General features: G+C 40.9%; 1 long non-coding RNA gene across 3 annotated transcripts in view; it reads right to left on the reverse strand.

The window, feature by feature from the left end:
• Positions 1–9,472, reverse strand: part of LOC141771159 (uncharacterized) — a 35,925-nt gene extending 26,453 nt beyond the window's left edge. For all 3 annotated transcript variants that reach the window (XR_012594684.1, XR_012594686.1, XR_012594685.1), the window contains exon 1: positions 9,255–9,472. This is a non-coding gene — a long non-coding RNA (uncharacterized LOC141771159). The remainder of the gene's footprint in view (positions 1–9,254) is intronic.
• Positions 9,473–14,131: the final 4,659 nt, after the last annotated feature.

Below are 14,131 nucleotides of genomic sequence, written 5' to 3' on the forward strand. Positions count from 1 at the left end.
CCATATTATGCTCATTTTCAGGTTCATACTTGTATTCTGTGTTTCTAATAGAACATGGTTACATGCTGTAATGTTCAAAAAACACATTATTTTCCTCGTACTGTCTGCCTGAATATACCTGTATTCAACCTCTCTGTCTGAAACGCTCCATTTTAGTGCATTTCAATGGAATTGCAAAGGAATTGCGTCGCTAGGCAACAGTTTGGGTCCATGTTTACTTCATGTCAGCTGATGTCATTCACATACACTGCAACAGGAAGTAAACTGGGACCCATTTAGAATGTTTACGTTTAAAATTGTGTAATGATCTAAATATTGTATATTTGTGACATCACAAATGGACAGAATTCCCAACGGCTTGTTTCAAACCCACAATTTCTGAATACAGGCTGTGTGCATTTCTCCGTATATTGAGCGTTTTGATAGTTTAACGGTATTTATAAAGCACTTAAACCTGCTTTATAAAATAAAAGACATGGAAATCTTACTTTTTACAAAATGGGACCTTTAATGTTGACTGTTGTTGTGGCAAATAGAAAACTTGTTGGGTCTAGTTGCGTCTAGTTAGGGTGAGATGAATAGCTTTAAATACTCAAACACAACATCTGTCTTTGTTGACAACTGCTGACATTGCAGAATATCTATATCTGTCCTCCTCTCGGTCTGCTCCCCCGCCTTTACATGCTCGCAGTCTTCACCTGGCAACGGTTGTCATGCAGTTGATATCATCAAATGTGGTACTTTTACACAGACACATGGGGGCGGTGTCTAACTCTCACAGACACATGGGGGCGGTGTCTAACTCTCACAGACACATGGGGGCGGTGTCTAACTCTCACAGACACATGGGGGCGGTGTCTAACTCTCACAGACACATGGGGGCGGTGTCTAACTCTCACAGACACATGAGGGCGGTGTCTAACTCTCACAGACACATGGGGGCGGTGTCTAACTCTCACAGACACATGGGGGCGGTGTCTAACTCTCACAGACACATGAGGGCGGTGTCTAACTCTCACAGACACATGGGGGCGGTGTCTAACTCTCACAGACACATGGGGGCGGTGTCTAACTCTCACAGACACACAGAGACTCGGAGAGAGAGGCTGAATAGGCCTACTTCTCCAGGCATTTATCCTCCTTACACAATATCATTACCGTTTGACAGCAGTCACTCTTAGTTATATATTTCATTATGTTTTGGACAACACGTCCCATAACATGACTGTTGAGATCAAATAAAAGTTTGGGAGCTATAATCCAGTTGACTGATATCCTCTACTCTTTCCTCTACTGAATCTGCACCTGGCCTGAATATTAGGATTGTTAATGTGTGCACACACTTTCCTGTAACCTTTATTTAGTGCAATTAGAAAACTGTATTTCTTATAGCCTACACATGTGTCCTAATGTATACAAATAAATATAAAAAACAGCATGGAGTAATACTGAGTAATGAAATATAGTAACAGATGAAAATGATATTTGTCTATGGAAGCAAATAAGAGACATAAGTATTTTAATTTTAACTGAATTCATAGCGTTGAAATATTTAATTTTGAACAGTAAAGACTGGGAACCAAGTTTTATCGTTTATTTGAAGCCTTTATTATAGAGACAATTGATTATTGATTGATTATAGACCAAGGTATAACAACAATTATATAACACTGACAACACTGCAAGATATAACAATTATGAATGCATAAAAGGCAACTCAAACTCCTTCACATATGATTGAAAACAAAAAACATAATCATTTGATTTAAAATAAAACATCAGTACAATAACAAGATACAAAATAAGTGGAATAAAAACAGCTCAGGTGAAAGCAATGATAACAGATTAATTATGAAATGATATCACAAAACAGACCAGTCCCCTCCTATGGGTCAGGGTGCAGCTCAAAGCAGTGATCCCTATAATCACATGTATCCACAACAAAACTAAGAAAAACAAGCAAACATAACTATATATACAATATATATAATATTTTATAAAAAACTAAGGGGACGTCTGCACCCTGTCATGATCATGATCAATGGTTGACTTCTAATCTTCAAAACCTTTTTAAAGATATTTCCTATTAATATAATAATAATAATAATAATAATAATAATAATTATTATTATTATCATCATGGGGTATTCATATCTTTAGGTATTTATCTTATTTCCTATCTTTTATGGGATATGTTGTACTTTTTTAACTACATTGTTATTGTTATTTCACTTAGCAATAATAATTAGCAATAATAATTAATAATAATAATATCACATACACAGAGTTTATGTAGTTTCTTGTTAGTTGTTTCTGTAATCTCTCTTTGTCTCTCTCTTTTTCTTTTTTATGTTCCAGTTCAAATGTTTTATTTGGCTGAATGTCTAACATCCATTATTTTTAAATCAAGTATATAACACACTGTATTAAAGCCAATGAGAAATGAGTGAAGTGAAATGAACATCTGCATATTAACTCTCTGTCTCAGCTCAAAGCTGCTCTCCTCTCCTGGTCCTCTGGTTCACAGCGACTACAACAACACAGAGCATCACCAGCAGAACACTGAGCACTGAGCATCTCACTATGTAGAAGGTGGAGGGAAACCCAGAGGGCTCTCTGTACTTTAGAAGAGTTTTGGTTGTTGACACACACTGACCATCTGGGTCAAGACCTGCACACCAATACTCTCCTGTGTCTTCCAGTGAGACATTAGAGATAACCAGAGATGTCTTATTACGATCCCAGCTCACTCTGCTCAGATCAGTTCCTGTATTAAAGATTCTTCCGTCTGTTTGGTTCGACTTGATGAACCAAATGTGTCCCAGACTCTCTCCCAAATCTCTGCATCTGAGAGTGATTTCTTCTCCCTCTGAGAAGAGCTCTACAGCAGGTGGGCCAAATTTGGGGCACACAAACAGCCAATACCTTTGCTTTCTTTCAGAGGTTTCACAGCGGTAGTGACCTGTGTGATTTAACATCAACGATGAAAACACCAGCGAGTAGTTTTGGTCCACCTCTTGTTCCTCTAAAGACACATTGTAGTCGTATTGTCCTTTGTCAGCATTGAAGAACACTATACTCTTCTCCCAATGTGGGGGCTGGTCATCAATGAAATCAGTGACATTGCACGGCAGCACAGCCGTCTCCTCCACTGAGCGGTAGATTATAGAAAAGGATACATGCTGTACAGGGTGACTGCCGACACACTGCTGTTGGTTCATCACCAGACAGGTGTGCCTTGTGTAGATTGTTGTTCTGGGGTCAGATACACGAAGAGTTGATGTGTTTGTCACCATTTGGTATCTTCCTTTAACATTGTCCATCACTGATGTCGTATTGTCCCCAAAAACTCTTGTCCATATTTCTGGCTCAGATCTAAACTCATGCTTTAGCCACTGGATATCCAGATTGTCATACGCTCCCAGACATGGTAGCTCCACTGATCCTCCAGGACGCACTTCAATAGGTGTTTCCTTATCTATTGAACTACAAATAATAATACTGATGTTTTTCACATATGTGACTTTGCCTTCGGTCCAACACTCCTCTTGGTACGTGCCGGAGTCTGAGTGGGTCAGGTTGTGGATCTTGTAATTAGAATTGCTGCCAGCTGAAAGTCGTCCTTTCAAGTCTTTAGGTACTGTGGAGTTCTGGGACCAGAGGTCAGAGGTGTTCCACAGGACAATCTTCTCCTCACCAACAAATCTGGAGATCAGGCAGGAGGAGTTGGCCTCCTTGTGGAGCTTGAAGGTGTAAGAGTCCCTTTCCTTTTGGATGATGATGAGTTCCTCTGCATGAATGTTGTTGATGAGCGCAAACAGCAGGAAGGAGAGCTCTGCAACTGCAGCCATTCTGCTCGGAGGTCTGCTTGTGAGTTTAAGGTCTGCTTGTGAGTTTAAGGTCTGCTTGTGAGTGTTGCACAAACACCGACACAACTCCCTTCTTAAACTCTGTGTCAACCCTCATCAGCAGCATCTCATTTGTGATTGGATGAACATGACTTCTTTATCACTTCATCTCATCATCATTGGAAACTCTGAAGCAACAGGCTCTCTATCAACTAATCTATGTCCTTTGGACGGAACTAAAGCCACTGAGGCTGTCGTGTCTTCAAACACTGATTATTGAGAGATATGGGGAAACCAGCAGCAAGAGGTGTGTGTGTGATGGGAGAGAGAAGAGCATAAATAAATATAATACAATATACAAAATTAGTAAATAAATGTATCCCCTTAGCGTAATTAACCAGAAATATGGCTTGTTAGTTACGTTAAAAACCGTTAGCGAGTTACACGCTACCTTCCACTTGTTGCATAGCAACCAGAATAACTCAGCTGAGCAGTCGGATATCAGTCTCCGTTGATCCGTTGGAGTAGCAGCTCTCTCGGTTAACAGCTTCATCATATGTAACGTTGACTTCCTCTAGAAACAGTTCATGACGGCCCCGTTAACTTAGTATTTTACCGCTGATAGCGGTGGCAGCCAACAGGCTCTGCGTTGGGTTTGATTGTAGACCAACGGCTGACGGTTAACGGTTCACTCCAACGAACCACAGACAGCTCCGATGTCCATTCAACACATATTTATTTAGCTTACAAGCACTTCGGGACACACGTTCACCTGGGAGATACCAGCCCGGTCTCTAGATTATATATTATACATAGACTATACATTAATATTGACACATTAAAGGTCCCGTATTGTAAAAAGTGTGATTTTCATGTCTTTTATATTATAAAACAGGTTTAAAAGGGACTGTTTGTAACTTTTTAAGCGTATAAATCTACCGGGTCGGTTTCCCAGGCGCGCTCTGGCATATGCGTGTTCGCGTGTGGCTGCGCTGTCCAGACTCCCTGTGGACACGTACCATAAGACTCCAACACAAACTACACGAAAGCACCAAAACCAAACAGTGTTGGCAGCGGTCGTAGTACGCGGGGGAGACCGTAGCTTTGGTCTCCAGGACCGGAGTCTCTGCTCCTCTGCCTGCCTGCCTTCACTCACACACCGCACTCGTTCTCGCTCCACCTCTAGACGTGCATACGCGCTCACTCCACACTGCAGAAGAGTTAGTTTAGCTCTGAGAATATCTAGTGAATGTACAGTGGACGTTTGTGCAGAAATAAATGCTGCAGGTCCTCCAGACCAACAGAGGTTTTACGTGTCTTGTGAAGTGACGGGGCTCCGCAGCGAGTTACGTTATCGTCTCCGACCGGGTGCCGGAGGGAGACACCGGCTGCGGGCGGAGACGATAACGTTTCTTTTCCTGTTTCAGCCCCAGAGCCCCGGAGGCTGAGGCAGGAAAAGCCAACACTAGGATCAGCAGTGATTCATGGAGAGACCTTCATCTGGTCAGCTAACATTACTGCCAAGCAGATGAAATATAGAGTGAATTTGTGGTTTTAGCTGACGTGTGTCGCCTCACTGTTTTGAGCGATGCTCATTCATGTCTATTTAGAGCGAGCAAGCGCGAGCCTGACGCTGACTTTCATTGATTTAACGGCCACAGGTGTTGCTGTTAACAAGCATTTCTGAAAGTTACAAATAGTCCCTTTAAGTGCTATATAAATACTGTTAAACTATCAAAACACTCAATATACGGAGAAATACACACAGCCCGTATTCAGAAATGTTGTGTTTGAAACAAGCCGTTAGGATTTCTGCCCATTTGTGATGTCACAAATCTACAATATTTAGACCCTTGACACAATTTTAAACGTAAACATTCTAAATGTGTCCCAGTTTATTTCCTGGTTGCAGTGTGTGTGAGTGGCATCAGCTGACAGGAAGTAAACATGGCCCAAGCTGTTGCCTAGCAACGCAATTCTGTTGCAATTCCGTCGCAATGCACTAAAACGGAGCGTTTCAGACAGAGGGTAAATACAGGTATATTCAGGCAGACAGTACGTGGAACATAAATGTTTTTTTGAACATTACAGCATGTAAACATGTTCTATTAAAAACACAAAATACAAGTATGAACCTGAAAACGAGCATAATATGTGACCTTTAAAGTTCACACACACACACACACACACACAAACACACACACACCTGGCAGATACAAGCCCGGTCCGACTCGTTCCCTCAGTGATGAGCTTTCATAGCTCCATCGTTACCATGGATACTGTAGTATCAAATTCTAAATATAAAATAACTGAATAAAAATATGAAAATAACACAAATATGTACGATATGCTGGGGAGAGGGACGTCTTTTTAGTTTTTTATAAAATATATAAAATATTATATATATATTGTATATATAGTTATGTTTGTTTGTTTTTCTTTGTTTCGTTGTGGATACATGTGATTATAGGGATCACTGCTTTGAGCTGCACCCTGACCCATAGGAGGGGACTGGTCTGTTTTGTGATATCATCTTTAACACCTTTTTTCTTTTCTTTTTCTTGTCTTTTCTGACTTTGCCCTCGGTCCAACACTCCTCTTGGTACGTGCCGGAGTCTGAGTGGGTCAGGTTGTGGATCTTGTAATTAGAAATGCTGCCAGCTGAAAGTCGTCCTTTCAAGTCTTTAGGTATGGAGTTCTGGGACCAGAGGTCAGAGGTGTTCCACAGGACAATCTTCTCCTCACCAACAAATCTGGAGATCAGGCAGGAGGAGTTGGCCTCATTGGGGAGCTTGAAGGTGTAAGAGTCCCTTTCCTTTTGGATGATGATGAGTTCCTCTGCATGAATGTTGTTGATGAGCGCAAACAGCAGGAAGGAGAGCTCTGCGACTGCAGCCATTCTGCTCGGACGTCTGCTTGTGAGTGTTGCGCAAACACCGACACAACTCACCTCATAAGCTCCGTGTCAACCCTCATCAGCAGCATCTCATTTGTGGTTGGATGAACATGACTTCTTTATCACTTTATCTCATCATCATTGGAAACTCTGAAGCAACAGGCTCTCTATCAACTAATCTATGTCCTTTGGACGTAACTAAAACCACTGAGGCTGTCGTGTCTTCAAACACTGATTATTGAGAGATATGGGGAAACCAGCAGCAAGAGGTGTGTGTGTGATGGGAGAGAGAAGAGCATAAATAAATATAATAAATATTTAAAAAATGTAAAAGTGGGGTAGTAAAGACTACGACTTTAGAGTGAATCTCTTTAGGTTTTCGTATTAAATGCCAAGTCTCAAGTTAATTTAAATGAAAAATGTCCACCTCTCTCGTTTCCTGTAACAACCAACATGACATGACCTCCGCTCCGCTTCCCTGTTGGGGTTCATTTCACAATAACGACCCGCTCGCTGTACATTATTCCTTACATATCTGTTTGTTTGTATAATCTGTATATAGTTTTGTGAATGTATTTTTGTTTTGGTTAATTGACCTCTGAGCAATTCCAATGTAAGTGACAGAGGACCAAATCCACTGTCTTTGTTCTGTGCAAAAATACATCCAAAGTTCAACTGTTAAGTTGATATGATGCATCAACAGTCTGAGATATGAAGTTGGTATTTATTAAGTTAGATATGTTTTCCATCTTTGCACTTCCACAGATAGTGTTTCCTGTCTTCGCTGTGGCAGAGATACTAACACAAAGTGTGAAATTGGTACTAAAAAGACTGGAATAAATAAATAAATTGACTTGGAATAAACACTTTATTTGTCAAACTCAAACTGCTAAAGGGACGTATCAGATATTAAACTGATAACAGACACTACACTGCGGACTCCGTGAAGAGGACTCGCTCTCTATGTAGATATGAAGGACTCATTAATGAAAACACAACGATTCTTAGTTTCAGGTGATTATACACTAATGAAAACATAGTTGATGAATATTATATTCCATTTCTGCTAATAGATCCCCTGAAATGTTACACACTGTTCCTTTAAGTACATTAAGATGTACATGCAGGACTTTTACTTGTAATGGGGTATTTCTATAGTATTGCATCACTACTTTTACTCATGTAAATGATCTGAATACTTCCTCCTCCACCACTGGGTTTGGTTTGCAGATACTCAATATTAAAAGACTCTGATCCGGGTCAGGAGCACAAACAACAACAACAAAACAAAACACTCAGGTCATCCTACTTGTATCTGTGACCTCTGGACCTGCGGCCCCCTGACTCCTAAGGGCCCCTGGGCCTGAACCCTGTAGGCCTTGTTGGTGACACTTGAGTTTCTATAGATGGCGCTCTTTCCTTTATCCAATCACTCATAGGTCTAGCATGCTGCTCACGCTAATGACCATAGAGTTACACTAAAACTAGACTTTCCATACACTTTGAAACATATTCAGTCAGATTCCCAGAGTGGAGGTACGATACAAAAACTCCACTTTAAAATCAAATGAAATAAAAATCCAGAGAGAGAGGGGCACAGGACCGATCAGCAGAGTGTGTGTGTGAGACAGTTATATGAGCAGGTTGATGGACGGCTCAGCTGTCAGGTGGGCAGAGAAGCACCAGCAACTGACTGTTGGTGAGCGTGCAGGCCGGGGCCCGGCCATATAAGGTCAGCGGTCCCCGGGGAAACTCCTCCAGGCTTCCTACAAACAACCCTCCAATACCTGCTGCTCACCACGTATTCACCCATACGGGTCAGGACTCAGGGTCACGAGGTCAAATGATCGGGTATATGGGAAGTTTGAAAAAGTCTCTCCCCAAATCAGAACAGCTTGAATGTGACACCGGCAGCAGCAAAACGCATTTTAGACACCTAAACATATAAGTTAAGTGTACGCTATATTTAGAATATTTTCACCATTTTACCTTGCCCTCAGACAGCCCTTTCCGACAGGTAACTTAAGTCGTAGTCTCCATCTATGTTCTCGCCAAAGCCACCAGACTCCATTGAAAAAACCTGTGATTTTACCTTGCAGAACAAAGGAGTCGCTGGTCTACCGCTGCCTCCATCGGTTAGTTTATTTGTGTTATTGTGAGACTTTGGTGAATCCAAACTACCTAAATTCACACACTTTACGTATGTAGCATTCAATGTTGTTCTGATTTAAATCAGAAATGATGAATCTAAATCATTGGGTTCCAACTTGACAGTTTTTGACACTACAAACAAACATGTTTTTGGTCTCAAGCCTCACTAACGAGCCACACACAGGGGTTTGTTGTACAGACACTCAATGAAACAGGTTGTCTGTCCTGTCCATATACCCACAGGAGACAAGTGCTGCAGTCTTGCCACTGAAATGTCAGCAAGAACAGATGGGCCACCAGCTGATGACGGCAATAACACTCAGATATTCAAATAAACATTCATTCAAACGGTCACTCACATTTGTCATAAAACCCAGTGGAGGACTGCTGGTGGCAGAAACAAACTGCTCTTTAGACAAACTGAGTCAATAAGTCCTAATTACATGCAGCTGAGGCAGTGTGGCAAAGGAAGGGAGAGGAGGATTATGGGAAAGTGAGTTTTTAGGTGAGTAAATCCTTTCTACACATTCTCCCCTCGGCTCACCCAGAAACGTGAGATAAAAGTCAAGTACCTGAATGAGAAATCAGTGAATTTAGACACAGGTATGAATCCTTTGTAAAACGACTCGACAGGAAATCTGAGAAGAAGAAGAAGAAGAAGAAGAAGAAGAACTACTCAGTACTACCACAATACCTAAACATGTTTTTTTCTACAAAACCCAGACTTCTCCTAACAGCACTTTACCTGAAATATTACAAAATACAGTCTAAAATAATGATATAAATCAGGAATTAACTGATCAAAAGATGATGACCTTTCGACCATTTGACCTTGCATTAGTACTCGGTGCTATGGACACATTTCAATAACAAAAAAATGTTTTAAGGTTTGGTAATGTGTCTGCATTAAGTGCAAGTTTATTAATTTAAAGCTGAAGTAGTAGAAGATTACTTGTGCAACTTCATGAAATTTTCTATTTTTCATGACACAGGATTTAAGAATGATTTAAATGAATTATTATGAATGAATGTAAGATCAAAATAATCCAATTTATTTTTCTATGTGCATGTCACATGCCCCCAGAAAAATAAAGACACATTTTTTAAAAACAAATAAAAAATAAAATCAAAACATTAATAATTAAAAATAATAAATAAAAAGTAATAAATAATAAAAATAAAATAATAATAATAATAATAATAATAATAATAATAATAATAATAATAAAAAAAATATATATTTTCAAATATACATGAACAATCAGCAAAAAAAGATCATAATATAAACATAAATACACATATTTTTTTGTACCTCTGGGTGTATAAAATACAATATTGTATTGTTCATGTATATTTGAAAATATATATTTATTATATTATTATATATATATGTTTTCTGTGGATGTACTATTTCATGAGTTGATTGCAATAAAAGTATAATTTGTTTTAAATGATTACAGGTTAAGAAAAACAGTATATACAAATATAATGATATGAGAACTATCTACAAAGTTCTATAAAGAGATATATAAAGTGGTTCTGTGTGAACATGAACACTAAAAGAAAAAACATTTGCTATTTGAAATACGAATGAAACTCCTTGCTGGGTCTCCACTGGGACTTGGATTCCTCACATAGTGTCATTAAACTATGCAGGACCACCACATATGTTCATTCTTTCCTCAACCTCTGACCTCTGAGCAGAAAATAGAAACCACTTTATTTGTTCATCTGTTGCAGTGGAGATATTTATATTCCCTTTAGGAGCACACTACTACTGTGTGTATGTGAAGTTAAGCACAGGACTGAACCACTTATCTCCGTGGTTTAGCCTCTCAATTATATATTCTATTTTGCTTGTTTTCTAGGTCCTGACGTACATTTTCTTGTTACGTCTTTTGCCAGATATTAACTGTATTCTAGTAGTGTTTTAGTTTGTCTAGACTGAAGACCAGAGGGGACAAAAACTGCTTTAATGTAAAATCTCCGGAGTGAAAAGCTAAGCCTTGTTAAATCTCTTATAAACCTCACTGACCTTTATAATAACTGTTAAGTCTTTGTTCTTAAGTACAGTATTATTGCCTCATTAACTAGGACTTTAAAGGGATAGTTTTTGAAGTGGGGTTGTATGAGGTACTGATCCATAGTCAGTGAATTATCTACAGTAGATGACGGTCGGCACGCCACCAGTTTGGAGAAACAGACAGGAGTACCAGCACGGGAGCAAAGCAATGTACCGCTGTTGACGGCGGCAGCAGCTAAACACATTTTAGACACCTAAAAAAAGGTTTACCTTGCCGTCAGACAGCTATACAGTCTATGTTTTCCGACCGTAGCCAAATCCAATGGACTTTGTCTTCACACACACACCAGACTAACGAGCCAGCTGATTATTAATTGAATATATCGTATATATTTCATTTTGCTGTCACCTCGCAGTTGCAGAGTTGCAGCGTCCCCCTCTGAGGACACATTAGCAGCCTTGCCTATCATTACAATGTCAACACTAAAAATATCTTCACTGTGCATCCTTAATTATTTATCTACACCGTTTTTTATTCACACATAAATACACTAAAGATCTGATTCTTGACAGAAGGGTTGCTGCATGCAATTTATTAATGTGTTTTTTGTGAGTGTGTGTGAGTGGGTTTCAAAGCTGCGCAGAAAATTAGATCAATGCTGAGATTAGACGGCAGTGGGAATTCACACTGGCAATACAACACTGCTGCTGACGCCCAACACACAGCCGACAGCAGGAAGACATGACGGTACGCTCTGCAGTCAGATATGTGTGTGTGTAAATATATACAGACATGCACACGGACAAGGACTAACAAAAAGAACACAGGTGATGCATGTAGACACATGATCAAATAATCATGCAACACACATCAGAGAAGTGCAGCTTTAAAATATTACAGCCGTCTCCCATTAATGTAAAATTAGAAATGAATGACATATAGAATGAATGGGAACAATGACACACACGCACACACACACATACAAAGCATGTCATGCATGATATATTTTCTTTTAATAGAACTACTAGAATGTTTGAGGGCCCTTTCACTTGTGACAGCAGTGAAGACATGAGACATAAAGTCACATATGTGAGAAGATCAACATGAAACTGATAGTCATGGGTTAAATCCCAACTGTTTACTGCTCTGTGTCCATTACTCTGTCTCCTTCTCATCCGTCCTGCTGCTTTGGTAAAGAAATGTAGGTTCTGTCAAGTGAAGGTGGATAAACAGATGAATGGTCGGAGGGATGGAAGGAGGGACGGACTTCACTGACAGCTGAGTCGATGCAATTCAATCGGGTGAACTGGTATTGGAGATGGGAGGACCTGGTGAGGCGGCACTAAAGATAGAAATCCACGGTTCTTCAAACCGCCACCACCCCCGACCCACTCAGTTACTCAGGTAGCTCATGTTTCAGTGTACGCTCTCCACCACCGCCGCCTCCTTTACAAAATACACACAAAACAAATCACAGAAATGAAAAACTATTAACCAAAACTAAGATAAATGACTTTGAATTGAAATATAATGTTGCTCAGTGCAGATACACACAACTAACATGTTCTCATCCCAACTCGTCACATACTGACGCTTTGAAACGCCCCCTTGGCGTCACTTTTCGGTTGCAGTAAACACATGCTTAAAGGCAGGGTTCATAAAGATTTTAAAACATTTTGTGTTATCTTAGTTGTATCTGTGGACTGTGAGGACTGTAATAAACCCGTTACCTACAGATATATGCCTGCCTGCGTGCACTCTGCCCATGCACTCATTGCATCACCAGAGTCTTCTACAAGCTGCTAGCTTGACAGCTGTGAGCACTAAGAACAGCCTTGTTTGTTGTTTACATTCGTTATGATTTTGGGGGAGTGGCTTTGGATGGAGGCCTGAAGAGACGGACTGTCAGTGTTGCCGACTTGGTGACTTTCTCTCTAGATTAAGAGACTTTTGGAGCTGGTTCTGCTTCTTCCATTGGAAAAGAGTTGGCAACACGTTTCAGTTTTTTTTCGGTTGGATCATTTTTGAAAAATCTGATGTACTCCTGCTAGCTTCTCACCCTGCCTTTAATGTTATGAATTAAACAAAAACACTTGCTTAGGTTTCGGCAACAAAACCCCTATAGTTAGGTTTAGGAAAAAACATCATGGTTGGGCTTAAAATGACTACGTTTGTGCAGTGAAAATGAAACTGAGCGTTGTGAACACAGGACACAAACGAACAGCTGATTGTAACGTGAAAGTGAATCTTAACACACGTGTCACAAACAGCGGTCTCCTGGATGAAAACCTTGTCTTGTTGGACCCATCTACCTCCCATCCTACCCATCCTGTTTGTCTCTTTCGCTCTTTAAACTACGTCACCACAGCACTTTCTCAGAGCGTTAAAGGGACTATTTGTAACTTTCAGAATTGCTTGTTAACAGCGACACCTGTGGCCGTTAAGCCAACGAAAGTCAGCGTTGGGCTCGCGCTTGCTCGCTCTAGATAGACATGAACGAGCATCGCTCAAAACAGTGAGGCGACACACGTCAGCTAAAACCACAATATCACTCTATATTTCAGCTGCTTGGCAGTAATGTTAGCTGAGCAGACGAAGGTCTCTCCATGAATCACTGCTGATCCTAGTGTTGGCTTTTCCGGGGCTCTGAAACAGCGGAGCTCTGCAGAGAGTAACGTCTCGTCTCCGCCCGCAGTCGGAGAGAGCAGGGAGACACCGGCACCGGTTGGTAACGAGGCGACAACGTTTCTCTCTGCAGAGCTGCGGAGCCCCGTCACTTCACAAGACACGGAAAACCTCTGTTGGTCTGGATGAGCTGCAGCAGTTATTTCTGCACAAACGTCCACTGTACATTCACTAGATATTCTCAGAGCTAAACTAACTCTTCTGCAGTGTGGAGTGAGCGTGCATGCACGTCTAGAGGTGGAGCGAGAACGAGCGCGGTGTGTGAGTGAAGGCAGGCAGGCAGAGGAGCAGAGACTCCGGTCCTGGAGACCAAAGCTACGGTCTCCCCCGCGTACTACGACCGCCGCCAACACTGTTTTGCAAGATGGGATTCACTAGATACAACCAAGAGGTTTTGGTGCTTTTGTGTAGTTTGTGTTGGAGTCTTATGGTACGTGTCCACAGGGAGTCTGGACAGCGCAGCCACACGCGAACGCGCATATGCGAGAACGCGCCTGGGAAACCGACCCGGTAGATTTATACGCTTA

The sequence above is a fragment of the Sebastes fasciatus genome, chromosome 7 (genome assembly GCF_043250625.1).
Source record: "Sebastes fasciatus isolate fSebFas1 chromosome 7, fSebFas1.pri, whole genome shotgun sequence".
NCBI lineage: Eukaryota > Metazoa > Chordata > Actinopteri > Perciformes > Sebastidae > Sebastes > Sebastes fasciatus.